The sequence below is a fragment of the Podarcis erhardii genome, assembly GCF_964252035.2.
Source record: "Podarcis erhardii genome assembly, chromosome: 4".
Classification (NCBI taxonomy): Eukaryota; Metazoa; Chordata; class Lepidosauria; order Squamata; family Lacertidae; genus Podarcis; species Podarcis erhardii.
This window is the reverse complement of record NC_138508.1, coordinates 30,303,213-30,331,060: the sequence shown is the minus strand read 5'-3', so window position 1 is coordinate 30,331,060 and position 27,848 is coordinate 30,303,213. Positions and strand designations below refer to the sequence as shown.

The window sequence follows — 27,848 nt, the reverse complement described above, 5'->3', positions numbered from 1 at the left end:
AAAGATGTTGAATAAGACCGGGCCCAAGACATCTCAGACAACAAAGTGTCTTGGACTGGTGCTGCAAAATTATTTGATTCATTTTGAAAACACCTCACATCTTTATATTCCAAAAATCCCAGATGGCAAAATGTGCTTCCAGAGGACCTTTACCAGGAAAGTAAATGTGTCGCAAGGTAAAGCTTCACCATTAGTGCAGATTGAACTGAGTGGGAGAACTATGGAAGCAGATGGGAGACAACTCAATGATACTGGCGAAGACACAGATGGAGGGAACAATCACAAGTTGCTGACTTGAGCCAACAGTAATGGCTTTGGCATGTTGCTCAGTCTGGTGAATTGACTGAATGGTCCCATCCCAAAGAGGGTGACCAATGATTCACCCTCAATTGGTGCATCTTCCCTTTCTGTTTCTGAGACTCCTCTAACTAGGCAGCTGCTGAGACTCCTCTAACCAGGCAGCTGCTACCTTTGTCTCTGATGTGTCACACTGCAATGCCAGCTGGTCCCCATACTTGAGTGCTTCAGTTGAAGGCTCTGGATTGTTGTGTCCTTATCTTATCTTATATCCTAATCTTCTCAAATGCCTGCTGATTACTCTCTGACTGGGCCCACTCTGCTTCCTCTGGGTCAGCTGTCAAAGTAGCTCACAGTAATCATTAGCCTCTTGCAAAACTTTGCCATTTTCAAATATATTTATTTGAAATATATTTATTCTATATTCCTTTCAAAGGTGTCGTCTTGGCAAATCCTGTATGGCAGGGGTCAGCAAACTTTTTCAGCAGGGGGCCAGTCTACTGTCCCTCAGACCTTGTGGGGGGCCGGACTATATATTTTTTTGGGGGGGGGATATGAATGAATTCCTATCCCCATAAATAACCCAGAGATGCATTTTAAATAAAAGCACACATTCTACTCATGTAAAAACACCAGGCAGGCCCCACAAATCACCCAGAGATGCATTTTAAAGAAAAGGACACCTTCTACTCATGTAAAAACACGCTGATTCCTGGACCGTCTGCAGGCTGGATTTAGAAGGCGATTGGGCTGGATCCGGCCACTGGACCTTAGTTTGCCTACCCATGCTGTATGGCTTTAATGTTTCTAGAGCCCTCTTTCAAAATCTATGTCTTTAGCAGGTACTTTAGTCTTCACCTAGACTACTCTTTGCATTGCTTCATAAGAAGAGGCAGTCTCCTGTTTCAGGCTCACTCAACTACAGTATCAACTGGAAAGATGGTTATGTCTGGCAGACTCTTGCTCTTGATACAGGTTTTTTGTCTGAACACTTTTGGGCACGTTAGGGTGGGATGTGCTTCCCCAAGAGGCCTCCTGTGCCCAATCCACATTGTTCAGTCTCTGGAGACTTTTTTTTTAGGGGTACGGGGAAAAGAAAAGATTGAAAACTTTCCATCTATGAATTTTCTTCTTCCATTTGTACATTATTTAATCATTTAAAACATTTCAAAGCTGCTTTAAAGTATCATATAAGTATATACAAAAATACACCATAAAAACAGTGAAGCAGTATCCTGAAAACAGACACAGCACAAGAACCAGTAAAACAGTATTCTGAAAACAGATACAAACAGGAATTTAGTAATAACAGATTCTAATCTTATGGGTCAGGGAAAGCCTGGGCAAAAGGCTATCTCTTTACAAGATGTCTGAAGCAACAGATGGATGATTCTTCACATATGGCAAGGGGAAAGGGGCATAGCAGAATGCAGGGGCAATGTCAGAAAATGCCTTGGTCACTGCCCCTTGATATTCTGTAGGGTGTGATGCTGTGAGTAAAATTTCCCTGATGATCAAGTGATCTTTATAGGTCTATACAGGTGCATGTGCTCTTTCAGGTTATTTTATCCCAAGTTGTTCAAGGCTTTATATGGAACTAATAAGACTGATGGACAGCCAGTATAGTTCTATCAGCACACAGGTGTAATATGTATTCATCCAGGTGTTCCACTCAGCAACCTGGTTTGCTGCACCAGCTTTAATTTCAACTCCAGCCTCAAATGCATTATCGGAAACCAATGCTGAGGTTATATTCCTTTGACAAAGATCTTTTCACTACCCCAGTCCTGAACTGGAATACATAGCATAAAAGTGTTTGCAAACACTATAGCAAACATGTACAGGGTGTTTAGGAAGTACTTAGCCATTCTTGGGGTAGGTCCACTGATTTTGTCAAAAAAAATGACAAAATATAGATCCAACCTGTTCTTTGCAGAACACCTTTCTAACGGCATATACATTTGCTACACTGTGCAAAATCTCTTATTTCAACCCTTCAGTATTTGACACTTGTTGTCCTTACTGTAATCTAGCTGAATCTTTTTAGAGCAAGCTGCAAATTGGTAAAATGGCCAACACAGCCATTTTCCTTGTGCAGCAGACTTCCTCACAGAATGCAACTTCCCCCTCCTCTCCTCTCCCCTACAGCCCCTCCACATCCTCAAAAACTGTTTCGGAGGTCTGGGAGAGCCCCTAGAACATATTTTGGAGCCACACAGTGGGAGGAGAAGGGGAAGTCCTGCACAGCCCTTTATCTTTATAGAAAGAAAAGACAAAAGCACCTAATTTCCTCTTTCACTGTTTTTTAAAATAACCTCCCCGCTCTCTTTTAAGCCTGTCATTTGGCAGTGTGTCTGCAACAATTCAGATGGATAATGCTAAAAAACAGAAAACACACATATCATATTACACACACACACACGTCTGGCAACACTCACTTAAGAATTTAATTTGAACATATGTGGTCAGAACACTTTATATGGAAATATTTAGGAGATATTTTTGTGACAAGAGATGTGCAATTCCCCTGCCGCCACCACCACACATGGTAACATTTGAGAAGCTGTGGCCTATTGCTTTATGATCACACTAGTTTCCAAGGCAACGTCTCCTGCCATCATATAGAAGTGCTTTTAAAGCCAGCGGAAATTGGTATCCATTGCATAATAGAAGCATGAGCTTAAAAATAATGTTCTTTTCTACTTATTATTGTAATGTTGTTTAGTCTTATGATTTGGAATACCTGGTTTCGATTTTCACCAGTGGCGTCTCATCTCCAGGGAAGCTTGTCTGGTGCTGAAACTGTTATCCCTTTGACATCTGGCAGATATATTTTTCTTTTCAGGCATTTGAGTGTTAATTTTCCACAATGATTGGAGATATTTCAAGTCTCGGTGGCTAAGGCCAAGTTTCACAAGCAACAGATGAGATAGTAAATCTGTGCCTTGGCTGTGTCACTTTAATATGCAGGTGAGAATTCGTGACTGAAAGCTCCTCTGATATAAGAGCAATCCATTCAGATGTCTTCTAAATGTCAGGTAGTTGTTTATATCTTTGACATCTGATGGGAGGGCATTCCACAGGGTGGGCACCACTACTGAGAAGGCACTCTGCCTCATTCCCTGCAGCTTTGCTTCTCGTAGTGAGGGAACCGCCAGAAGGCCCTCAGCGCTGGACCTCAGTGTCCGGGCAGAACGATGGGGGTGGAGATGCTCCTTCATCTATACTGGGCCAAGGCCATTTAGGACTTTAAAGGTCAACACCAACACTTTGAATTGTGCTCGGAAATGTACTGGGAGCCAATGTAGGTCTTTCAGATCCGGAGCTATATGGTCTTGGTGGCTGCCCCCAGTCACCAGTATAGCTGCTGCATTCTGAATTGGTTGTAGTTTCTGGGTCACCTTCAAAGGTAGCCCCACGTAGAGTGCATTGCAGTAGTCCAAGCGGGAGATAACTAGAGCATGCACCACTCTGGCAAGACAGTCCACAGGCAGGTAGGGTCTCAGCCTGCATACCAGATGGAGCTAGTAGACAGCTGCCCTGGATACAGAATTGACCTGTGCCTCCATGGACAGCTGTGAGTCCAAAATGACTCCCAGGCTGCACACCTGGTCCTTCAGGGGCACAGTTACCCCATTCAGGACCAGGGAGTCCTCCACACCAGCCCCACCCCCTGTCCCCCAAGAATAGTACTTCTGTCTTTTCAGGATTCAACCTCAATCCATTAGCCGCCATCCATCCTCCAATCGCCTCCAGGCACTCACACAGGACCTTCACTGGTTCTGATTTAAAACAGAGGTAGAGCTGGGTATCATCCGCATATTGATGGACACCCAGCCCAAACCCCCTGATGATCTCTCCCAGTGGCTTCATGTAGATGTTAAAAAGCATGGGGAGAGGACAAAACCCTGAGGCACCCCACAAGTGAGGGCCCAGGGGTCTGAACACTCATCCCCCCCCCACTTTCTGGATACGGCCCAGGAGGAAGGAGTGGAACCACCGCATAACAGCTCCTCTAGATGGTCCAGAAGGATGTTATGGTCGATTGTATCAACAGCTGCTGAGAGATCCAGCAGAACTAGGAAACAGCTCTCACCTTTTTCCCTAGCCCGCCGGAGATCATCAGCTTTCAAGAAGAAGAGCTTTGATTTCTTTCCTGTGAATCAACTTCCTCTGTGATAGGTGAGCTGTAAATTGAAACAAATGAGGAGTCTTAACCTCCCGCCAAGTTTACATAATTAAAAAGAGCAGATTCATAATGTAGTGAGAACACGTGTGCATTCTTTGCCTCCAGGAAAAACAAAAAGGGTCAAACAACATGAGCTAAAATTATCTGGCATCTTACAAAAGGTAGGCAGAGTGCATCAAGCATGGAAGACTAGTTCCAGGCAGTTGCTTAAAGATTCATGGAATCATATCAACCTTTATCATCATTGACTTGCTGTGGCATCAGCTCTGGAAATGCTGAGCTTTTACCTAATTCAGTACAAAGGCGGGTGGGGTTATGAAATGGCAACGAAAAGGACCCATTTAGGGCATCCTTGCATTCTGAAGGCATATAACAGGTAGGAGGTTGTGGGGACTATGTCAGATTTTATACATGCATGTACATAAATGAACGCATGACCTCCTGCAGCAGTTGTAGTTCAGCATGGAAAAGGAATAAAGGGCTTCTCTAAAGTATTTGCTTCCTTGACTTTCTTGACTGTCAGGACCAGTGATTATTCCTTCAGCAACATGTTGCGCAGATTCCATGATGAAAACCCCCCATTCCTGCTATCTGTTGACATTGTTTTTCTGAAGCATCTCTGAAAACATCTCCTAGCAGCTCTAGACATGCTTGCTATAGTGTTTCCTGCAGCAAATGTGTAAAAATGTGGTCTTCATATGTAAGTATGCATATCTGTATGAAGTAGCTCAGACATGATTCCTAAATGCATGTATTGTCAGGTATATCATCCACATAGAATTAAGAGTGCATCTGCAGGAAACACACCTGACATGCCATATCATTAGACAGAGTGAGATGGACATCTGAGGACAGCAAGTGTGCTATTCAACCTGCCTAGAGACCCTTCAGCTAATTGGCTACCTTTAGCTGCAGTGGAGGATGCTGTCCTTTCAGCCATTTTGGAATAAGATGCAACAGGCTGCTGGGTCAGTCTATGCATGTGAAAGGGCTGGATGCCACTTGGTCATTTGCATTAGGCGGCAAAATGTCTTGAGTCATCTCTGGAAAGTAAAAGGTCTTGCCACGTAAGGTGTTGAGCTGCTGTAAGGTGGGTTGTATCCAATGCTGCAGATACAAAGTCCCCTTTCCTGTGTGTGCCCCCCAAATCTGTCCAGGGGTTCCTCCAACACTGGAGTAGATTTTGAGGGTGTGTGGAGGGCTCCGGAAAGGAAAGGAAAGGAAAGGGAAGTTCCATTGCATGAGTGGAAGTCTGTGGCGCTATCAAGCAACTGCGGCACTGGATGTGACCCAGGATCTTGATAACATTCAGTCTTGACCTCCAAATGTAATGCTGCATTCTGGCTAAATTTGGCCTCTGATTTGACAAGTACCCACCTGCCCTGGTGAGTTTCTTATTCTTATTATGACAAATGTTGCATCATTCTAGAACTCTTGGTATCTAATGTTGTATAGCTGGGAAGCAGAGTGGATTCCCATTTCTGTTTGTCGGGGTTGACCAAGTAATGAGCTTTGCAATGAGCCATGGTGAGCCGCATTACTCTGGCAGGGAATCGAGAGAGGCAGAAGAGTGCTTGCCACAGCTATCATCTGCTAGTGAACTGCTGCTGCTGTGGTTGTGGCTGTTGCTGCTAGCCTGCATGCCCACTATGCTTCAGAGAAGCAATTCAGGGTTCTCTTGGACCACTGCCAGAGATCTAGGGGCTCCCCACTCCTTCCTCTGAAGACGGGACCCTTCCTCAGACTAAGGCATTGTGGTTGAAATGACCTTGAAAGAGCACCTGAGCTGCTGATGCTTTCCTACAGTGCTTTTAACAGAGACTGTTAAACATTAGACGGCGTTTGCCATTGTTGTGGCAAAGTGGTGGTGGTGAGGTGGTCTTTGAAGCCACCTCCAAATGAATAGCCTCCTGAGAGGCAGTAGTGGGAGGATGATGACAGCAGAGAAGGCTGGGATGGTAGTGGAAGATGGAGGGGGAAGAACAAATGGTGATGCTACTGATGCTACTTTCTACCAACAGCAGCCCAGCTGCTGTGGTAGTGATTGATGTAAAGAAGCCTGAGGCTCTTTGGGTCCAGCTGGCAGGATGACCATTATTTTGAATGTTCTGGCATGCCAATAGGTACATCACCTTACCTTCTAAAAGCAGGCTGCACCTGGCAGACTTGTTATCTTGCCACGTGACTGTTGAAGTTTTAGACTGCACCCAAAAAAGAAATCCCCCTGAGGTACGCTTCATCATGTCAGTCTCCATTTCAGACTAACTTTTGAATTCACCCACAGAGGTCTTGTTCTTTATACTAAGAGAGAGAGGTCTTGTACATCATGTTACCAGCTTGCTCTTTTTTAAAAAAACCCTAGTTTCCCTTTAGCCTTTTCCTAGAAATACCGCTGCTAGAAAAATTTAGGAACAAAGGAAGGTGCCTTTATAGTAAGTCAGACTACTGGTCCAATATTGTCTATACTGACCATGGCAGAGACATCACCTTGCCAACAAAGGTCCATATAGTTAAAGCTATGGTTTTCCCAGTAGTGATGTATGGAAGTGAGAGCTGGACCATAAAGAAGGCTGATCGCCGAAGAATTGATGCTTTTGAATTATGGTGCTGGAGGAGACTCTTGAGAGTCCCATGGACTGCAAGAAGATCAAACCTATCCATTCTGAAGGAAATCAGCCCTGAGTGCTCACTGGAAGGACAGATCCTGAAGCTGAGGCTCCAGTACTTTGGCCACCTCATGAGAAGAGAAGATTCTCTGGAAAAGACCCTGATTTTGGGAAAGATGGAGGGCACAAGGAGAAGGGGACGACAGAGGATGAGATGTTCTCAAAGCTACCAGCATGAGTTTGACCAAACTGGGAGACAATGGAAGACGAGTGCCTGGCGTGCTCTGGTCCATGGGGTCACGAAGAGTCAGACACGACTAAACGACTAAACAACAAGAAGTACATAAGTTCCTTGGCCAGATGGATAACTAGATGTGATTACAGCTCTCTTCCCTCCCACAAACACACACAGTTTTCTACTCTGTGTTCTAATCTATGCATAACTTTTTCTGCATGGGTTAGATATGTACCAGGCAACATTTAGATTTTGTACTATTACTGAAGTTAGCTTTGCTGGGAACCATTTGGTGAAATTGCAGGATGCAAGTTTAACAAACAGATAATATGATTTTGCCCATCTGTAAGGATTAGAAAAGGCTTATTATGTGCTTTGGCCCTTATCACTTGGCTTAGGGTAGAAGTTTTTACTCAGGAGAACTTCTGACTGTCTGTATTTTAAAGGAAGAAATTTAGGTCTGTGCAGTTAAAATGATTAGAGCACTCTTTTGCCGCAGTGCAAAAAAATTTGAATTTTCAAAAAAAAAATGAAAAAGAAAAAAAAGAAACTAACATTTTGTAGATCAGAAAGTAAGTGTGGGATGAACATGGAAAAGATGTATTAACCCCCAGAAAACAAAACAGGATGAATCAAGATAAATGCTCAAAAAATAGGTCAAGGGAAGCAACACCAAGGTAACATTATCAGAGCAAAGAGTCTTCTCAGATTATTTCCCAGTGTGAAAATTATAATGCTATGTGGATAATGAACAGGAGAAATATAAACTAGAATGAGCAGTTGTTTCATAACACAGCCCTGCATTTCAGATAAAATAAGAAGCCTGTGGAATATGCTGAGAGCTAGCAGTATTGAAGGTCTTTGGATAATATCTGGTGTTTAATATTCCTTTCAGCTACTCTTGCTGTCTCTGCAGATGAATTCTTCTTTAGGCAGTGTCGGCGTCAGTATTCAAGCTAGTGAAGTAATGAACAATAAATAATATTCTTTTTGATCCATATTGTAGAGGGAGATGTATTTGAGCGACAAGCAGATTTTACTGTATAGTTTTCTATATTTACACAATTTGAGAAAGTAACATTCAGGGATAAAAAATTCAGTGGTTCCCCACTGTGATTTATATGAATAATCTGATACCACTTGCTTCCTATAAGCGTCAAGACTGAGTTAGTGTGATTTTTCTTTTCTGTAAAACATTCAGGGCCACAATCCAAAACATAGCTGAGTGTTCTTTAAATCTGTTTGTCTCAGTGCACCAAAATTCTGTGTTGAATTGTGGCCATTGATTTTTAATCTTCCCAATCCCCATTTTTCTGCATTCTAAGTACCATTTTATACATTCAGCAGAATTAAGTATTAAGGTGCCTCCTAGTATTGACCTTGATGTTACAATTTCAGATTGTGGATGCATGACTGAGTGCTGCCTTTCATATTGGAGTGGGGGTGGGGAAGGTTTCCTTATACCATAGAAAGCTAGTTTGACAGGGAGAAGGGTTCAGCTTAAACTTTTCTTGTATTAACTTTCAGTGTGTGAAGGGAGTTTTTAATCCATGGGAGAGTATCTAGGCTGGGATCGTAAAGTTTGGAAACTCTGCAGTGTTATATCCAAGTGTTATAAGAATAACCCGATGATTAGGATCAAAGCTGGTGATCTTTTCCATAGTCTTCCAGTCTTGAACTTCTTGAGGTATTAGTGTGTTCAAGGGAACTGTACTATTCATACTGTAAAAGGTAAAGGTAAAGGACCCCTGGATGGTTGAGTCCAGTTGAATTTGACTATGGGGTGCGGCATATCATAGAATCATAGAGTTGGAAGAGACCACAAGGGCCATCAAGTCCAACCCCCTGCCAAGCAGGAAACACCATCAGAGCACTCCTGACATATGGTTGTCAAGCCTCTGCTTAAAGACCTCCAAAGAAGGAGACTCCACCACACTCCTTGGCAGCAAATTCCACTGTCGAACAGCTCTTACTGTCAGGAAGTTCTTCCTAATGTTTAGGTGGAATCTTCTTTCTTGTAGTTTGGAACCATTGCTCCGTGTCCGCTTCTCTGGAGCAGCAGAAAACAACCTTTCTCCCTCCTCTATGTGACATCCTTTTATATATTTGAACATGGCTATCATATCACCCCTTAACCTCCTCTTCTCCAGGCTAAACATGCCCAGCTCCCTTAGCCGTTCCTCGTAAGGCATCGTTTCCAGGCCTTTGACCATTTTGGTTGCCCTCTTCTGGACACGTTCAAGTTTGTCAGTGTCCTTCTTGAACTGTGGTGCCCAGAACTGGACACAGTACTCCAGGTGAGGTCTGACCAGAGCAGAATACAGTGGCACTATTACTTCCCTTGATCTAGATGCTATACTCCTATTGATGCAGCCCAGAATTGCATTGGCTTTTTTAGCTGCCGCGTCACACTGTTGGCTCATGTCAAGTTTGTGGTCAACCAAGACTCCTAGATCCTTTTCACATGTACTGCTCTCAAGCCAGGTGTCACCCATCTTGTATTTGTGCCTCTCATTTTTTTTGCCCAAGTGCAATACTTTACATTTCTCCCTGTTAAAATTCATCTTGCTTGTTTGGGCCCAGTTCTCTAATCTGCCAAGGTCGTTTTGAAGTGTGATCCTGTCCTCTGGGGTGTTAGCCACCCCTCCCAGTTTGGTGTCATCTGCAAATTTGATCAGGATGCCCTTGAGTCCATCATCCAAGTCGTTGATAAAGATGTTGAATAAGACCGGGCCCAAGACAGAACCCTGTGGCACCCCACTAGTCACTCTTCTCCAGGATGAAGAGGAACCATTGATGAGCACCCTTTGGGTTTGGTCAGTCAGCCAGTTACAAATCCACTGAGTGGTAGCATAGTCAAGTCCGCATTTTACCAGCTTCTTTACAAGAATATCATGGGGCACCTTGTCAAATGCCTTGCTGAAATCGAGGTAGGCTACATCCACTGCGTTCCCTTCATCTACCAGGCTTGTAATTCTGTCAAAAAACGAGATCAGGTTAGTCTGACATGACTTATTTTTCAGAAATCCATGCTGACTATTGGTGATCACAGTATTCCTTTCTAGGTGCTCACAGACTGTTTGCTTAATGATCTGCTCCAGAATCTTCCCTGGTATTGATGTCAGACTGACTGGGCGGTAATTATTTGGGTCCTCTCTTTCCCCCTTTTTGAAAATAGAGACAACATTTGCCCTCTTCCAGTCTGCCGGGACTTCGCCTGTTCTCTAGGAATTCTCAAAGATGACTGCCAGTGGTTCTGACATCACATCTGCCAGTTCTTTTAATACTCTTGGATGCAGTTCATCTGGCCCTGGAGACTTGAATACATCTAAACTAGCCAAGTATTCTTGTACTATCTCCTTAGTTATTCTGGGCTGTGTTTTCCTCTGTGCTTTCAGGCAGAGGGAGCCAGCGTTTGTCCGCAGACAGTTTTCCAGGTCATGTGGCCAGCATGATTAAACTGCTTCTAGTGCAACAGACACCGTGACAGACAGAACAGCGCACATAAACGCCATTTGATTTCAAAATGGGAAGGAAAGCCAAAAAAACAAAAAAAAGGAATGGAATGGAATGGAATGGAAGGCTTTTTCCATTGGAATAGTAGCTGATTTAATACAGAATCCGTGAATGGAATAGCTGCCTCATGGTTTTATCAGTATGTAATGAAAGTGAGAAGAGTTCATAAAATCAATATTGGATGAGTTACCGATGCAATCTCTGTCTGTTCACCAGTCGCAATCATTCTTTTCTTCTGAATCTGCTGCAGCATATATCCTTTTTGATAAGGAAAGACTGTTTCCCCCCCATGCGCCATGCCAGGGTGTTTTCAGAATGTTACAGATTGCGCATCACTAATAACAGACTGAAGAGTCTTTCATGCTTCCAGGGAGATATGAGTCAGTCACACATTTCCCCCTCCCCAGCTCCCATTAACATTTTGAAGGTGAACTATCAGTGGGGAAGAAAAGTAATTCTTTCTCTTTGATTGCTTACTTCCTCTTCCAAAATTAATGTGTATCAGAGTTGTTTAATCTGCAATCATTTTTCATAGGTGACTTTGCTTTGTCCCCACCCATTATGAAATGTTTTAAGTGCCAGATCAGAAAACATCCTATTTACAGATGCCCTTTTAATTGCCAAGCACCATTGTGCCGTTTCACTGAAATAGAAGTGTGTCACCATGGAAACAAACAGGCTCAGGATTCCAGGGTTGCCATACCTCTGAATAGTCAACATTTTCAAGTGGCATTGATTCAGTGACATTGATTCAGAGATTTTGGTTCTTTTGCCTCGCATGCATTACAACAATTAACCTGTGATGGTTGATTGTCCTGCTGGAAAGAGCAGAGGCCTTGAACATACAGGGAGGTAGAGCACGTACTTTGCACATAGCTGTTACCAGGTCTAGTCATCAGAATTTCCAGATAAAACATCCAAGTACCAGCTGATCAGAGTGGCCTCTGCTGGAGAAGTGATGCAAACCATGATTTGCACTTGGCCCATTTCAAACAAACCATAGCTAAGCTTCACCGTAGTTGGGTTTGGAAGAAATGACAAACTGCAGTTAATTTTAAAAAAAACTTAAAGTGAAAGCATCCATGCTTCTCTTTTGCCAGCATCAGAAGAGGAGAGGAGAGGAGATGGAAGGAGGTATGCGGCAATGATGCTTTTGTGGCTCATACCCATCACTATAAACCATGGTTTATCATGACATTCAAGCCAGCCCAACAAATGTGTGCTTCTCCTCATAAAGGCTTCAGACAGGGGTCTCTCCCAGTCTTACCTGGAGCTGTTGGGGACTGATCCTGGTGTGTTCTGCATGCCAAGCAGATGCTTTGCCATTGAGCCATGGCCCCCTTTCCCCTGTAGTCAGTATGGTGCTTACTAAAAGTTGTTGCACAAAAACTCCCTTCATCCCTGATCATTGGCCATGCTTGCTGGTGCTGATGGAAGTTCCTGTCCAACAGAATATGGAAAGCACCACATTGAGTACCCTGGGGGATGCAGTGTTAAAATCCAGACTCTGGCAATGCCTCCCAATGTAAACCTGGGCAGTTGTGCCACTTCTATTCTCTACCCATCCCAGAGATCACCACAATGGTCCATTGCACTCCAGACAATTTAAAATAATATTTTTAAGGGTTACAAAACCTTCTACGTGTTGTTGGCAAGGAAAAATATAGGTATAAAAATGAGAATTCTCTGGATTCCAAGATCCAAGGTTAGGGCAAGTACTCTTTGGTGAGAGAACCCCAGCAGAGATTTAAAACCACAAAATATGTAGCAAAGTAAAAAGTGGAATACAGTGGTGCCCCGCAAGACGAATGCCTTGCAAGACGAAAAACTCGCTAGACGAAAGAGTTTTCCGTTTTTTGAGGTGCTTCACAAGACGAATTTCCCTATGGGCTTGCTTCGCAAGACGAAACGTCTTGCGAGTTCTTGTGAGTTTGTTTCCTTTTTCTTAAAGCCACTAAGCCACTAATAGCCGTGCTTCGCTAGACGAAAAAACCGCAAGACGAAGAAACTCGCGGAATGGATTAATTTCGTCTTGCGAGGCACCACTGTACTCCCTTCTTACCCTAGCATGGAAAAAGAACACACATTTGTTAAGTTAAAAATGGTTTACTTACAAACTCTCCAAAGGTCAGATTCATATGATTTCCTGTACAGCATTCAGGCAGTAAAAATTGGCTTGGTTTTGGTGGTGAAAGTTCCTAAATTATTGTTATAGAAACTTAAGAGAGGCTTGTTAGAGCCATGCGGCTAAGCTGGAGCAACCAGCTTAGCCTCCTCACACACTGAGTTCATCAGGTAGGCTGAAGGGGAACAAAGGCTAAGGCTGGCAGAACAGCTTATTCTGTGGTCTTAACCCCTTCATGCATTAATTAGACTTAAGCGTGTTGGTTATATGAGGCTAGTTATCCCACATTAAGTCGACCCATTGCTGAAATGGACACCACTGGTCATTTAAGAAGAATGTCATAATTTATAAGTAAAAAAAGCATCAAAACAATCGGTCAATCAGAATTCCCAAAACTTGGGTAAAAAAAAGTGTACTTAGCATGCTTCAGAATATGTGCATATTTTTCATAGTCTTTTCTGTGTGCTCCTTGCATGTCTAGACAGTAGTATTTATTCTAATTATTTTTAGAGCTGCTCTTTAGAATGAGAATCCTGTTCCCATTTATTGCTCTTGCTAGTTTCTAATTCTCAGCTAGGTGTGCCTTTTCCTCCACTGGCATCTACCTAGGGATATTGATCTTTATGACCTGTTGCTTTCTTCTGTAGGCTAGTTAATTACACTTTGTGCAAACTGAGAAGAGAGAGTGCCTCTAGAATAATTGCTTGTCTGCATCGCTGCTGAAAGGGCTCGAAATCATCTATCAGGCTAATTTGAATGGAGGCAAGAGTAGCTCTGCAAATGAGTTTTGTATGTGATAATGCAGATAAACCATCTCTTAGCCTATAGAGGTTGTGTGATGTGTTTTCTCTTGACCAACTAATACATCTGGGAGTTTTCTGTCCCCTTCTGAGTGTTTTTAAATATTCCGTGGGAGTAAAGCACCTTGATCAAACTTATGTTGTGTTTACTGGCAAGGATTAACACTTTGTAAGTGTTACCCACAAGTGTCATTGCATGTTTCTCAGTGCCAGATTGGTTTATGTTTATCTTGTGATGTCCAAAGACTACTTTAAGGCCCAGGGCACCTCTGTTCATCCCAGCCAGGCTTCTAAGTTCTGGGGTGGACTTTAAAGGCACATACCATTAAGCCCACATGTTCTGATAGCGCAGAAGGTGGGAAGAAGAGGGCTCTCTTCACCATACACAGGAAAGTGGACTAAGGCAGTGCAACTTCCAATCCAGCCCAATGTTTGCATTGCAAAAGCAACTCTTTGACAGGAGTGAGCCAGCACTGTTAACTCTTATTAGCAAGAACATAATCTGCACTGACTTGGTGGAGTGTCAGGCCTAATGAGCAAAGCAGCTCATCCTCGGTAGGTCTGGCCCCATGGATCATTTGCTGAGACTCAAAGTTCCTGCCTCCCCACAGAGGCAGTTCCGTCCTCTCCAGGGCTTTTTACAAGCAATCAGAGACTGTGCCTGCATGAAGCCAACCTCTCCTACACCCTTTTTATGCCTCTTCTGGATCTGGGAGATAAGCGGGAAGGGGAGTTTGTCACAGCAGGAAGTTGAGGCACCCATGACTCTGCACCAGCCTGACTCATCTCTGCCTCTTGGCCTCCCACTCTCCTTCTTCAGCCTCTGCCTCTGGACTTCTCTCTGCCACAGACTCCCCCCAGCTCACTAAGCTCTGCTGCCTCCTCAGCTTCCAACATCTCTTCCCAATCTTCTCCCTCCTTCTCACTCATCCTTGTCCTACCACCAATCCCTGTGCCCTGAGCCTTCTCCTCTTGGGGGTTCCCCAGCTGGTTCCTCGCACCATTCCTTTGCATCCAATCAGTCCATGACACGCTTGGAGGATCCAAGTCATGTTCATGAGTCACTTGATCTCAGCATGCCTCCTACCTCTTATAGCCTTGACACTCTGCCCAGTGACTCATTGTCAGGGCTGAACCATAGGCAGCAGTCTAGTGGGAGCCGGGAGCCAGAAGTCATGGGACTAGCTGGTAGTCAGGATCAAAGTAGAGAAGATAGGGCTGAGGCACAAGCCAGAAGTGAGACGCGAACAATAATCAATGATACAAGATCACATTAACACGTGTGGAGCTCATGCAAGGCTTCGCTGGAACAGGAAGCCCTTTATACTCCTTCCTGTCCAGGAAAATCCCTCTGAATGGGTGGAGTCAGTCCATGACCTGATGGTACTTCACTGACAAGCTGCTGCTTGAAATGTAGTGGTTGACCATGCTGTGTAACTGCACATGGACCCAGCAACAGGTGGACTTATTAGAAGGTGGGTAATTTTCTTGTCCCTCCATTTGAGAGTGGTCAAATGAATATTTCAACCACAGCTGAGACTGGAAGGGGACAGCAGTGCCAGAACAGTTAGTCATGCAGACACCCAAGAGGCATCCTCCTTAGATTTCCCTGGACTGGCAAAGAGACTTAAGTTATTAGAATCATTTGGTGGTGGTGTTTTCATGGTGCACTTGCAGTTCTTTCATGGGCATAAGTGATGTAGCATCTGAAGTATGCACTAAACAAGAGTGGCACAAGTAAAAAGTTCTACCCATAAGGATGGGAGGTCATAGTCTTGAGGGATACTAAAGAGTCTTCTCAATAGTTCATTCACTAGGCATCCCCCATTTCTTTTTGTTTCTGTTTTGAAGGTCACCTTAATTTAAAGGTTCTACTCAAATAAAATGCTTCTACATTTCATTTCAAAGAAATGGCTTGCAGCGCTGTCAGAATAATTTGTGTGTTTGTGTGTGCTGAAATATACCAAAGGCCTTGAAAGACATACCAATTCTTGATTGTTGTTTTTCTGAGTTGCAGGTTTTCCCCAGATGTTAAAAAAGAGTGACAAATAATTATACATAAGAAAAGAAATATATATGGAAGGGAAACATTATATCTAGATCCCAAGAAGGGTTTTATGTTGACTTGGTGAGCAATCATGTGTGTGTGTGTGTGTGTGTGTGTGTGTGTGTGTGTGTAAATTCCAATTTAGCTGGAAGAACTTGAGTGCATTTATACTGAATCATTTCACTGAATGTCCTATGGTGTTGTAGAGCTGTGTCTTGTCATTACCCGAGAATCTAAACCGTAGCATTTTATGTGATTCACCACCAGGGCAATGCATCCCTTTGAGTTTACAGCTATTCTTAGAAGTGATAGATATGAAGAAGCAGGCACAAAAGAGCTGTAATAGATGGTGGTGGGAAATACAAATATGGGATATACTAATAACATTGGGACTTCCCAGAGCCAACTTAAGGATTTCCACAAATGTAAACAATGCACTTAGTACAGAGAATAAGTTTCCATTGACATAAGTTGCCACTCATGGGTATAAGTGAATGGGACGATAGCAGCTTTGCCCTAGGTTGAGGACCTGGGAGTGGAGTTTTACCTACCTCCTCAGCTAATCTCCAGACACCATCACCACCACATGTGGGACTGTGCCCCCTACCCCCCCCCCCCCCAGTTATTAATGAGCAAACTCCAGCATCAAAAGATGCTATAACCATGGACACGATAAGCAGGAGTAATAGATCAGTGCTGGCCTGACACAGGTGCAGAAGCTGCTGCTTCTCTCTTCTCTCTGCTGGTCCTAGAGTTCACTTTACTCTTCCCACAATGGGACTTCTGCAGTTTCAGCTTTGGCCCAATATGTTGTACAGACCCAGTGCTTTTCCCCCTAGAAAAATAGGTGCCAGTACTCACCATGAAGTTGTTACAGTAAGTGCCACACTTTTAAACAAAAAATAATGAGGTGCTGGTACTGTGTACCCTTGAGTACTCCCTGAAAAAAGCACTGCACAGACTTATTAATTTCCTTCCAAGATAGTTTTGAAAGTTCAAGCCCACCATCTTAATTAAAAATGGCATCTGATAGGATCCAAACAAAGACCAAAACCTATTTCTCAATCTCAAGAACCATCACACCAAACTGGAATGAGGATATTTGTCCAAATCAGTGCAATTTGGAACCGTCGTACCAGACTGGGTGATAAGATCTTCAGAGGCGTCCAAATCGGCACAGTTTGGTGTGGTTTGGTTTGCCATCTGTGTTCTAAAAAAAATGTCCAGCATTCAAACATAGACAAAAACACTTGTTCCTCAATCTCAGGAACCTTCATGCCAAATGGGGCAACAATATTTCAAGTGGCATCCAAACACAGAGAGAGCAGATGGGTGGACAGACAGCTTTCCAAATTATACAGATAAGTAAGATGGTAGATTAGGAAGTTGTCAAAGATTAGAGGGTATTAGTTTAGTTGAAGTGTCATGGCAGCATGAAGCCAGCTGTAATGTTGTATTAGCTACATGGTGTTGACCGCAGCAAAATGTTTAATGATGGCAATATAATTATATTAGTTCCTGAATTCTAGCTGCTGCCTGCAGCTGCTGTGTTTGATGATTTTGTGCTATCACCTAATGAAGAGGCATAATGGATCTATGAATATAGTTGTTGGGGTTTTGTTGTCAAAGCTGGATAAAAGATAAAACAAGATGCAGCAATTAAATTAAAAGAAGACATGAGACACAAGATACAGGTCCCTACCACATCCAGGTAGTACAGTGGCTAGCCTTTTAACACCTGCTTTCTTAAATACATAATTCTAGTGGTAAAATACCAAATTAAACTCAGTACTGGAAGATAAAATGCAGTCTCTCAAAATACTAAGGTTGAAAAGAATTTTGTGGCCATGTTCAAATGTCACAGCTAACTAGGGTTGCCATATTTCAATAAGTGAAAATCCAAACACATAAGTTGTTATGCCTTTTTGGCAAAGTTGTTGTCATATGTCCAGATTTTCCCGGACATTATGCTGATTTCCACCCAGACACTGCTTCTGACTGCAGTATTCAGGGTATGTCCAGGAAATTCCAGATGTATGGCAGCCCTATATTTAACCATTGTATAGTGGGAACAAATCTAGTAAGCCTCAGAAAATGTTGGGCTTGTGAAATTCCTCCCCCCACACCTTGTGAGGCTATTAGGATAAGTTAAGAAGTGTTTGCCTAACTCCAGCTTGTTGTGTTGTCCAAATGGTAAGCCAACTTGAAATCATGATTCACTGTGAATGGCTTGGTCTGACTCATTCAAACAACAAGACTATCGTTCAGTGCAGGAGTGGGGATGTTTTTAATGTTGGGGGCTGCATCCCCTTTGAGGAATCTGTCGGGGCCCATATGACAGCAATGGCCTGCCTCCCTCTCTTCTCCCTCCCTACACAGCAGGCTGAGTTAGGAAGGGACAGATTACTCTTGCCAGAGATATGAACGGATCACTTACGGAGAACTTTGCTAATTTTTTTTAGCCTGTGTACACAGCCCTTAAAAGTATTTAAGCTACCTAATATCACACATACAGTTCTCTTGATGGTACAAACAGTGGCAGGAATCAGACACGCATCAATAGAGATCTAGATAGAACAATGGTTTGACCCGGCGTAAGGCATCTTCCTATGTTCCTGTCTTTAGCAGAAGCTGTCTACAGAATGACCATGAGAATACGATGGAATGGGTAATGGGAAGATATAAGCAGCCAAGGAATGTGCTTCCTACACGGCAACTTTTATTTCTGGCCTTTAACTAAGATGCTGAATCAAAGTGTTGGATGGTTTATCTTTTTAAAAAATGTCATCTTTTTTTTTTTTTTACCATGACCGCAGGTGGGAGAAAATATATATATATCTCCCCTCCCCCCGCCCAGCTGATGCCTCTGCAAATTGCAATTTGGGAGAAGTATTCTGTCTGGCAACTAGCCAGGTGGATCCAGGCTAATCTTTGCTTTGATGTTATGAGGCTCTGTCTGCCCACTGTGACAAGATTGCTGGCTGTTTTGCAGACAAACCTACTCTTATTCCACTTGACCTCAGGGGGTCTACTAGTTTTGACTTCAGAGTCAGAGCTGAAATATGCAATGGGTGCATAAGCTCTTTCTTGCTAATAGATGTGTATAAGTATTCTGGCCATAGTGTACGAGTTTGGGTCTCCCACAAGGGCAACTGTACAATCCTTAAATAGAAAGCTTATGTGGCTGCAGTTGCAGAGAAGCATGCCATTGCTTGAATGTTAGAGGCAACACTTCCTCCTCCACAACTCCTCCTTCACAATGATTATTAAAGTGTAAGATGGGGAAGCGACTGAGCAAACATTATTTAATATTGTGCTTAATTTTTTAATCCCGCCTTTCCCTTTCCAAGTTCAAGAGACATAGAGCTTTACATAAAAGTCTAAAAACACTAACGCAGTTGTAAATCCTGGCAGTGAAAATGGCACAGGACACATAAACCATCTGCCATAAAAAACCTCTGTTTCAAAATACGTGGCAGAGCAGATGTGCCTTGTGTCGCTTGTGAAAAGCTACAAGCAATGCTCACTTGGTGACCCTCCACTGGCCGATCATTCTGCAGACTCCATCTATTGTTCTTTTCCAGATGGGTCTCTGAGCAGGACTTCCTCCACAGATAGTACGGTTGTGGGAGGATGAGAGGAAAGAGAGAGAATATATATTGAATTATAGCTCTTGCATAGCAGATTTGCAAAGCAAGCTGTTGTTGTTTCCACACAACAGCCCCCAAGCACAGGAGAATTAAACTAAGAGTTCCACATAAACACTTGCTTGAATGTTGTATTATTGAGCAACAAAGATGGAAAGGTTCAGACGCTTGGACCATATGATTGCCTCTACTGAGGCACAAGCAAATGTGGAGGAAAAGGGAGAAATTGTATTATCTAAAAGCCCAAGTTGTTTTAAGAACATAAGAGCCTTCTAGGTCAGAACAGTGGTCCATCCAGTCCAGCACCCTGTTTTCACAGTGGCCAACCAAATTCGTATGGGAAGTCAGCAAGTAAGCAAGCCCCTCCTGCATTTGAACTGCATTACTTCTGAATATAGGGAGGTGGAGGTGGAATATAGGTATTGCAGCAAATAGCCATTGAAAGCCTTATTGTCCAAGAAATGATCTAAGTCTCTTTTAAAGCCACCCAAGTTAGTGGCTGTGATGTACCACGTGAAGAAGTACTTTTGTTTGTCCTGAATCTTTTAACATTCAGCTACATTGAATGTTTGTGAGTTTCAGTAGAGGGAGGGAGGAAAACTTTCTCCACACACTGCATAGTTTTATACAACTGTTTACTTGACTTTTTTTCTAAACTAAAATGCCCCAAACCTTTCTTCATAAGGGAGTTGCTCCATCCACTTGATAATTTTCATTGTTTTTTTTTTCAAAACTATAGATGCATTTTATGATTTGTATATATTCACATCATGCATTATGATATATGACATCTTTCTCTAAACTAAAAAAAAAAAACCCACTTTTTTATTCTGAAATATTGTATTTAATCAGTCTTCCAAGGGGGCACAGTGTGGGGCACACAGAGGAATCATGGCCTGCAACAATGGAAGAATCCATAGTGCTAAAAAAACCAGATAAAATGTTTCCTCATAATGCAACAGTTGAACATGATGCTCAGTGATAGGGGATTAGAGATTAAAATGAGTTGCGTTCAGAGCTCAATTTCCTTCCATGCATGGTTCATCTCTTTTTGGATGTTAGCTGCTTAGCTATGTGTTCACTGGCCCAAAAATTCTTTCAGGAACTTAGTCAAGCAAAGAAAGTAGAAGCTGAGTCCTTGGGAGAGGATGGAAGAGAACATTGTTCAGTGTAGTGGAAGGTGGGATTTGAAAAAAATAGCAGTTGAGACATGGCCTGATTCTGAAGAGATTCCCCAAGGAGTCTGTGCTCTGAGGTGACTGGCAAGCCAGACAACCAAAAGGGCAAACGAGTGCAATGCACGCTGAAATGTCACAGCCATCATGAAAATGCTGGTCTAAAAATAAATGCATTTCATTTGCTGTAGTCTGAATGAAATGGTGGAAGCAGGATAAGGAATGAGAAGGAAACAGATTCTCAAAAAAGCTCTTGGATGAGTGTTCATAGTGTCTAATTAATTCATCTCACATTTTCCACATTTTTGATCATCTGCTTTTTATGTGTCTGCCTCTAGCAGTTAACAATGAAATAAGGCATCACCTTAAAAAGTGATTTCACTTGCTTGGGAAAAACTCTCTCCCTGATCACTGCCCAGACTACATTCAGGCAGGGGAGAGCCATGTAAACATTCACTTCCAGATAGCATGATCCTATACATGTGTATTCAGAAGCAAGTCCCATTGAGTTCAATGGGGCTTTGCTCCTGAGTAAGTGGGTAGAGGAATGCTGCTTATGTGAAGACAATTAGTACGGTATTCTGTTTTTGGATTATTATTTTTCACCCTCTCCTTAATGTCAGAAGAGTCTGCTGGATAAGACCAAAGGTCAACAGATGCCTATGGGAAGCTCACAGGCAAAACAACACTCTCCTCACTTGTGGTTCCCAGCACCTGCTTTTCAGAGACATCCTGCCTTCAGTCCTGGAGATGCTACATAGCCATAATAACTCTCCCTCCATGCATTTGTTTAGCCCTCTTTTAAAGCCATCCACTTTGATGGCTATCATAGGTGGGGAACTACAAATATATAACAGTTGCAAACACATCTTCTATAGAACAGAATGCTACTACAGTGGTACCTCAGGTTAAGAACTTAATTCGTTCCGGAGGTCCGTTCTTAACCTGCAACTGTTCTTAACCTGAAGCACCACTTTAGCTAATGGGGCCTCCTGCTGCCACCGCGCGATTTCTGTTCTCATCCTGAAGCAAAGTTCTTAACCTGAGGTACTATTTCTGGGTTAGCGGACTCTGTAACCTGAAGCATATGTAACCTGAAGCGTATGTAACCCGAGGTACCACTGTAATACCATTCATTTTTATTTTTATTTTAAATGAGGTCTAGCATTATCACCCCCCTTTTCCTCCTTAATGTGGCATAGATGGTTCTCCCCCTACCCATTTTATTACCAAGCAGGTAACATACTTCTCTGTGTTGCAGATGCTACACCATTTTTTAATCAGACTCTTTCTTTATGTGGTGACTCTTTCTTTGTTGATTTGTCCCTTTTTTGTACACTTTCCATTACAAAAGTAGACGTGATGGCTGTTGAAATGCGTGCAATCACCCTTTTCCCATTTCGTTGTTCAGGGATCTCAGCTACCTCTTTGTAAGGTCCAGAAGCAAGCACAGGGTCAAAGAGGAGTATTGGTTTAAATGCCTTTTGTGCAGAAGGTGCTAAGAATCCCAGCTGTGGAGGTACTTCTGTATTTGGGAACCAGTCTAGGGTTCTGTTATGCTGGCACTTGATTGGCCAAGAAGGCCATATTACAGCTTATCATGGGACAATAATAATTCACATTTAAATAGTACTTTTTTAAGAGTTCAAAATGCTTCATGTGGATGTGGCAGCTGCCTCTGGACGTGCTTAGCTGTCCAAGGCCTCCTCTGCATGGGGGAGAGCCAAGAGGCTATCCTTTCATGTGAGGGGCCACAGCTTAGTGGTAGAACACAGACCTGGCATGTAGAAGGACCCACGTTCAATCCACTCTCTCAGGCCAAAGGACCAGCTAGGAGGAAATGCAAAACACCAGGAAGACCTTGCTGGCAGTGGCTATTTCAGAGCACACAGCACAAGGCCAGGAGAGCCAATGGCCTGACCTCAATACAAGGCACTTTCATATGACACTTCTAATTGCCACTGGAAACTTTCTCTGCATAGTAATTGGCACTGCTGGAACCTGGGGAAGTTTTGAAAAGAAAATGCCTGCAAAGTTCTATCCCAATTATCATCAGAGTGAGCTTCTTTTGCCTGCTGAGCTTGTTCTATAATGGTTTTCCCTTGATGGCGGAGTGTAATTGAATGTGACATGATGTAGGAAACTTGGAAGCTGCAGATAGCTGCCTCCATTTGACTTGATTGTGATCTAAAGCTTTTGTGCCCATCAACAGACTGTTACAATAAATAAAATATTCCTATGTACAATGCTTTAGAAACTAAGTGCTTCATAAGAATAAAGTTGCAGGCTGAACTTGGAAAATAAACCTATACTGCAACAATTTTTACATTTGCTGGCACCCTGACCCAGCCATACATAAAGGGACCCCTGAACATTAGGTCCAGTCGTGGCTGATTCCAGGGTTGCGGCGCTCATCTCACTTTATTAGCCAAGGAAGCCGGCGTATAGCTTCCGGGTCATGTGGCCAGCATGACTAAGCTGCTTCTGGCAAACCAGAGCAGCGCACAGAAACACCGTTTACCTTCCCGCCAGAGCGGTACCTATTTATCTACTTGCACTTTAACGTGCTTTTGAACTGCTAGGTTGGCAGGAGCAGGGACCGAGCAACGGGAGCTCACCCCATAACGGGGATTCGAACCGCCGACCTTCTGATTGGCAAGTCCTAGACTCTGTGGTTTAACCCACAGCACCACCCGCGTCCCTCCTGACCCAGCCATACTTTGCATTATTTCTTTTCGAACTGTGCTTAGAGGAACTTCTTTGCTTAGACAAATTCCCTGTTGTTGACCCCCCTCTCTCTGTCAGCAACCCTCCTGTGAGCAGAGAGTTGCACTCCCAAGAGACAGCTGCATATTACATAAGGGACCAACTGGATTGGCCTTTTGTGTTCAGTTGTATGCTTTCCTTTTATGTTGTACTTGCATTTTGTTTTCATATTGGAAATTCTCTTATAATTATGTCCCCAGCTGTGGGTGATGACAGCTACTCTGCATGACTACAATGAGGTTTCCCACTCTCATCAATACACAGTTAGCAGTTAATCTAGAGATACTTATTTAATCTTGCTAATAGTCTCTCTTTCACACGTACACACACAAATTGTTCTACCTGGTAGATAATTTCCCCCCAGTTGCTCTTTAAGCCTCAAGAATTTCTGGAACAACTGCAGAGTGGAAGGCAACTTTCGCATAGTTGAGTTCATTCCTGGAATTGGGCATATCTGTTTTGGGATGTAGCATGGGAAAGAAACAGCTGACTCCAACAAAGATTTCTTCTTGCCATTTTTGCTAAGCTTTATTTGAATCAGTTCACCCACTAACCAATAGAATCCCATGATTCAGTAGCACCCCGTATAAGTACTGGAGAGCAAAAACACGCTTTTAAGGAGAAGGTTACAGGTTTATGATAATGAACTGAGCACATGCTTTACTTCAGGAACTCCTATCTTTCACCTTTGGTTTAAAAGGACCACAAGTCATGGGCTGGAGAACATTGCCTGTGTGTGCAAGAGTTGCTGCCTATCCAGAACATAGCTGTCAATGTTTCCCTTTTTTTAAGGGAAATCCCCTTATTCCGAATAGGCTTCCTTGCAAGAAAAGGGAAAAGTTGACAGCTATGATCCAGAATCCTTGGTAAGGCAGACCCAATGATCTGATTTTGTACGGCAGTTTTGAATGTAGGAGTAACAATGTACAGAGGTGCTCTTACTGACCTTTGTATTCTCCCCTTCGATGAGGAAGGCTGGGAATGATTCCTCTCTGAAATCCTGGAGAGAGCCTTTGTCAGTCAGTGTAGACAATACTGAGCTAGATGGATCAAAGCTCTGTATAAGGCAGCTTCCTATGTTCCTGTATGTATGCATGTTGCAAGATCGGAAGCGACATTCACATTTCTTTTTACTCACTCCTCATAATATCTGAAATATTCCTTGGCTTTATGTTCCAGAGCAGTGGTCCCCAATTGGGGGTCTGTGGCACCACACACATAACAAAAACTACCATATAGAGATCAAAATTTTCAAAAGTAGGGAGTCCATAGATTGGCATTTGAAAAAGAGGGGTTCTGGAGTACTTAGCTAATTGGGAGACACGGTTCAAGAGCCTTCACCTCAGAACAGAAGCACAGAAGATTGCTCAGAACTGAAGTGAAATAAGCTCCTGTTTGAAATAAGCTCCCCTAATCTTACCCTGTGCTGCCTCGGAAGACATGACGTCCTGCCTGCTTTAATCAGACTCAGATAACTATCTCCTATATGCAGTTACTACTTATAAATCGCTAATGAAGGCTGCTGCAGTAGTCAGGGAAATCTTTTCTGGAGAGAATGTGTGGGAAGAACACCTGCCATTGTTGCAGACTGTTGCTTCCAACTGTCTTTCTGACAAGGAGGATATGTGGGAAGGAGGGGAGGAATGGAATGGGGAGGGTGGGCTATATATAAACCACTGATAAAGTGGGTCCTGTGACAGTCCAAGAAAATGCACTGCTGCAAGACAACGAACAGCAGGTCTTCTGCCTCTCTGCACCTCTTTTTAAATGACAGCAGATACTGGGCGCTGAGGAGGAGATGTGGCAGAATGAAAGAACATGGAGTCTGTCAGTTCTCAATGAAATAAAAATACAAAAATAAAACCATGATATCATGCTATTATGGAGGACTTTCATCTTTGTCCCATGTGTTTAAACTTACTATAGGACTAAAATTGATTAAGTGGCTTACAGTGGGATGCATTTTATTTATTTATTACATTGTTTGTAATCCTGCCTGTAAGGAGCTCAAGGCCAGTGCACACAGTTCTCCTCTTCGTCATTTTTATCCAGACAACAGCCCTGTGAGGTAGGTTTTGTTGATTGACCCAAGATCACCCAGTGAGCTTCGTGACTGAGTGGGGATTTGAATGCAGTCCCTGATCCTAGTCCAGTACTCTTTAAAGTAAATTCATGTGGTGACCTTGAAGGAATGGGCCCATCACGAAAATCCACTTTACTCAGTGGTTCTGCTCCTGGTGTGACATCAGCCAATAACAGGCAGTATGTTTTGTTCTTCCATTTACAACCTGTTAGCTTCTGGGAAATGTTGTAGGGTGGGTTTGAAAAACAATGCAGTTTGAGAAACAATGAACGCCTTATTCCAACAACAACCTCTGTTGAGTTGTGCTTTTGGCCAGCTATTAATACTACATCTGGAGTTTTGGTCCGAAACAGTGGATTCTCATAATCTCTGAATTTCCTCCCTCCACCAAATGCCATCATTTAATTATTATTTATTATTAGTCTGTATAGTTTGGTAATGTTAGACATCTTCTTGACAGGACCTATCTTGGCCTTTCCTTGTTTTACCCGACAGTGTTTATGCAGTGGCTGGATGCAGTGCCAGATTTACGTATTTAAAAGAAAAAAAGGGGATGTACATTTCCAAAATATAAGATAAGAAACAAATAAAATAAAACCTACATACAGCAACAGTGTTTTTAACAAAACAAATTCCTTCCAGTAGCACCTTAAAGACCAACTAAGTCAGTTCTTGGTATGAGCTTTCGTGTGCATGCACACTTCTTCAGATAACTCTTCAGATTATTCTTCAGATAAGTGTTTTTAACATACTTCTTCTTAATTGTATTTCAGTTCAACAATTACTTTGATAAAATATACATTTTGTTATGTACTAATGGCTTTAGATACCAATTAGGTCCATAAATTACCATATAGCATGTATTCAACACAAAAAACAAGAACAGTTTGTTGTTGACAAAGGACAGCTGGCCATATAATGAGCCCCATTAGCTTCAGTAGTTTAGGGCCTCATCAAACCTAAATCCAGCCCTGGCTGGATGTATATGTTTAAAACCTAATGTCCTAGCTCCCTCCCAGCACATGCAGATAGAGGCTCTTCTTACTTGGAAGTGAAGAATAGATCTTTATTCACCACAAGTAACCATACAGGCTCAGCAGCGGCAGACACAGCACTCAGGAGTTACGATTCAGGAGTAGGGCAAGAAGTTCAGAACTGGATGGAAATTGTGAAGATGCCCCAGCCAGTTTCAACACATCTCCCACCAAACTTTTAAAGATAAGGCATGGTACGCTCATTCATGAGACGTCATAGCTTTTTGGGAATATTGAGATTGCAAGTCCTCACTCCTTTGGTACAGGTGGCTCTGCTCCCATCAATGAAGGCAGCACCTGATTATAGGTGACAAGACCATCCTGTTCAGTCTCGACCATCTCCTGGTCAGCCTCCCATCCCAACTGATCAAAGCTCTGCTTCCCCTTCCACAACAGCTGGTGGAAAGAGAAGATTCCCCCCACCTCCTCCAACCCAGGCTCCCACAATTTAGCCCCCCCCCCCAATATCTGTTTATTCTTCCTTTTCTATCGGCTCATGACATAAGAATGAAATAATATTGATGTGCTGGTCTTGTGACCGAAGAGAGAAAACACTAGGGATTCAGCTCCTGCCACGTAGAAGTGTGAATCAGATAAGCTGACCTTTAAATGTGAACTGAGTTGAATTTCTCCCCACCGCTAATTTTGAGGGAGAATGCTAATTTAACTGCCAATTTCTGCATGGGTTTTGTGGGGAAGCTATTCACAAAGTAATCCAGAAATAGGGTAAATCTCACAAAAGGGACACAAATGGGATATATTTATTTACACAGGGCATTGGGATGTGAATGCCCTGGGGATCGGCAGTGTCAGTACGTTAAGGTTTTCAGAAATGTAATTTTGAAAAGGTTTCAATTAATGTTCTGTGATTATTGCATTTTTATGATGCTGCACACCATCCTTGGCTCTCACGGGGCCCAAATGTGTGACTCAGTCCATAATTTAAAAAGTTTCTCTCTGTCCTCAGTTCTTTAAACCAAGGAACCCTGGTTGCAAGGCCTGTAAAAGCAATGCTTTGGCAAATTTTGCTTTGCTGCGGCTGAAGAACTGGCAAAGTCTTGCCAGTGACAGGATGCACTCTGCTGTTAATGTCTCCCTTGCTGAGCCATACTCTGCAGGGATTGTGCTGAGTGCTGTCAGCTGCACTTGGTTGATTCCCACCCCACCTTCTGTATGCTTAACCACAGTTGCTTCTTTCACTTGGTGGTGTAAGGGAGGGGGCAATCTGGGAAACTCTTAGTTGCTGACACACTGTTCAGGACATCCGTGGCATTTCCTGTCTAATAGGATTCTATTAGACAGGAATATGCAATAGCCTTTATTTTTAA

General features: G+C 43.0%; 1 protein-coding gene and 1 long non-coding RNA gene across 5 annotated transcripts in view; one reads left to right on the top strand and one right to left on the bottom strand.

The window, feature by feature from the left end:
• Nucleotides 1-27,848, top strand: part of DCLK1 (doublecortin like kinase 1) — a 208,010-nt gene that overhangs the window by 46,038 nt on the left and 134,124 nt on the right. The gene's annotated exons all lie outside the window — the stretch shown is intronic.
• Nucleotides 13,015-24,987, bottom strand: LOC309341380. Its single transcript, XR_014156283.1, has 3 exons — nt 24,824-24,987; nt 24,350-24,395; nt 13,015-16,650 (listed from the first exon to the last, which is right to left on the bottom strand). It is a non-coding gene; the product is annotated as an uncharacterized lncRNA (long non-coding RNA).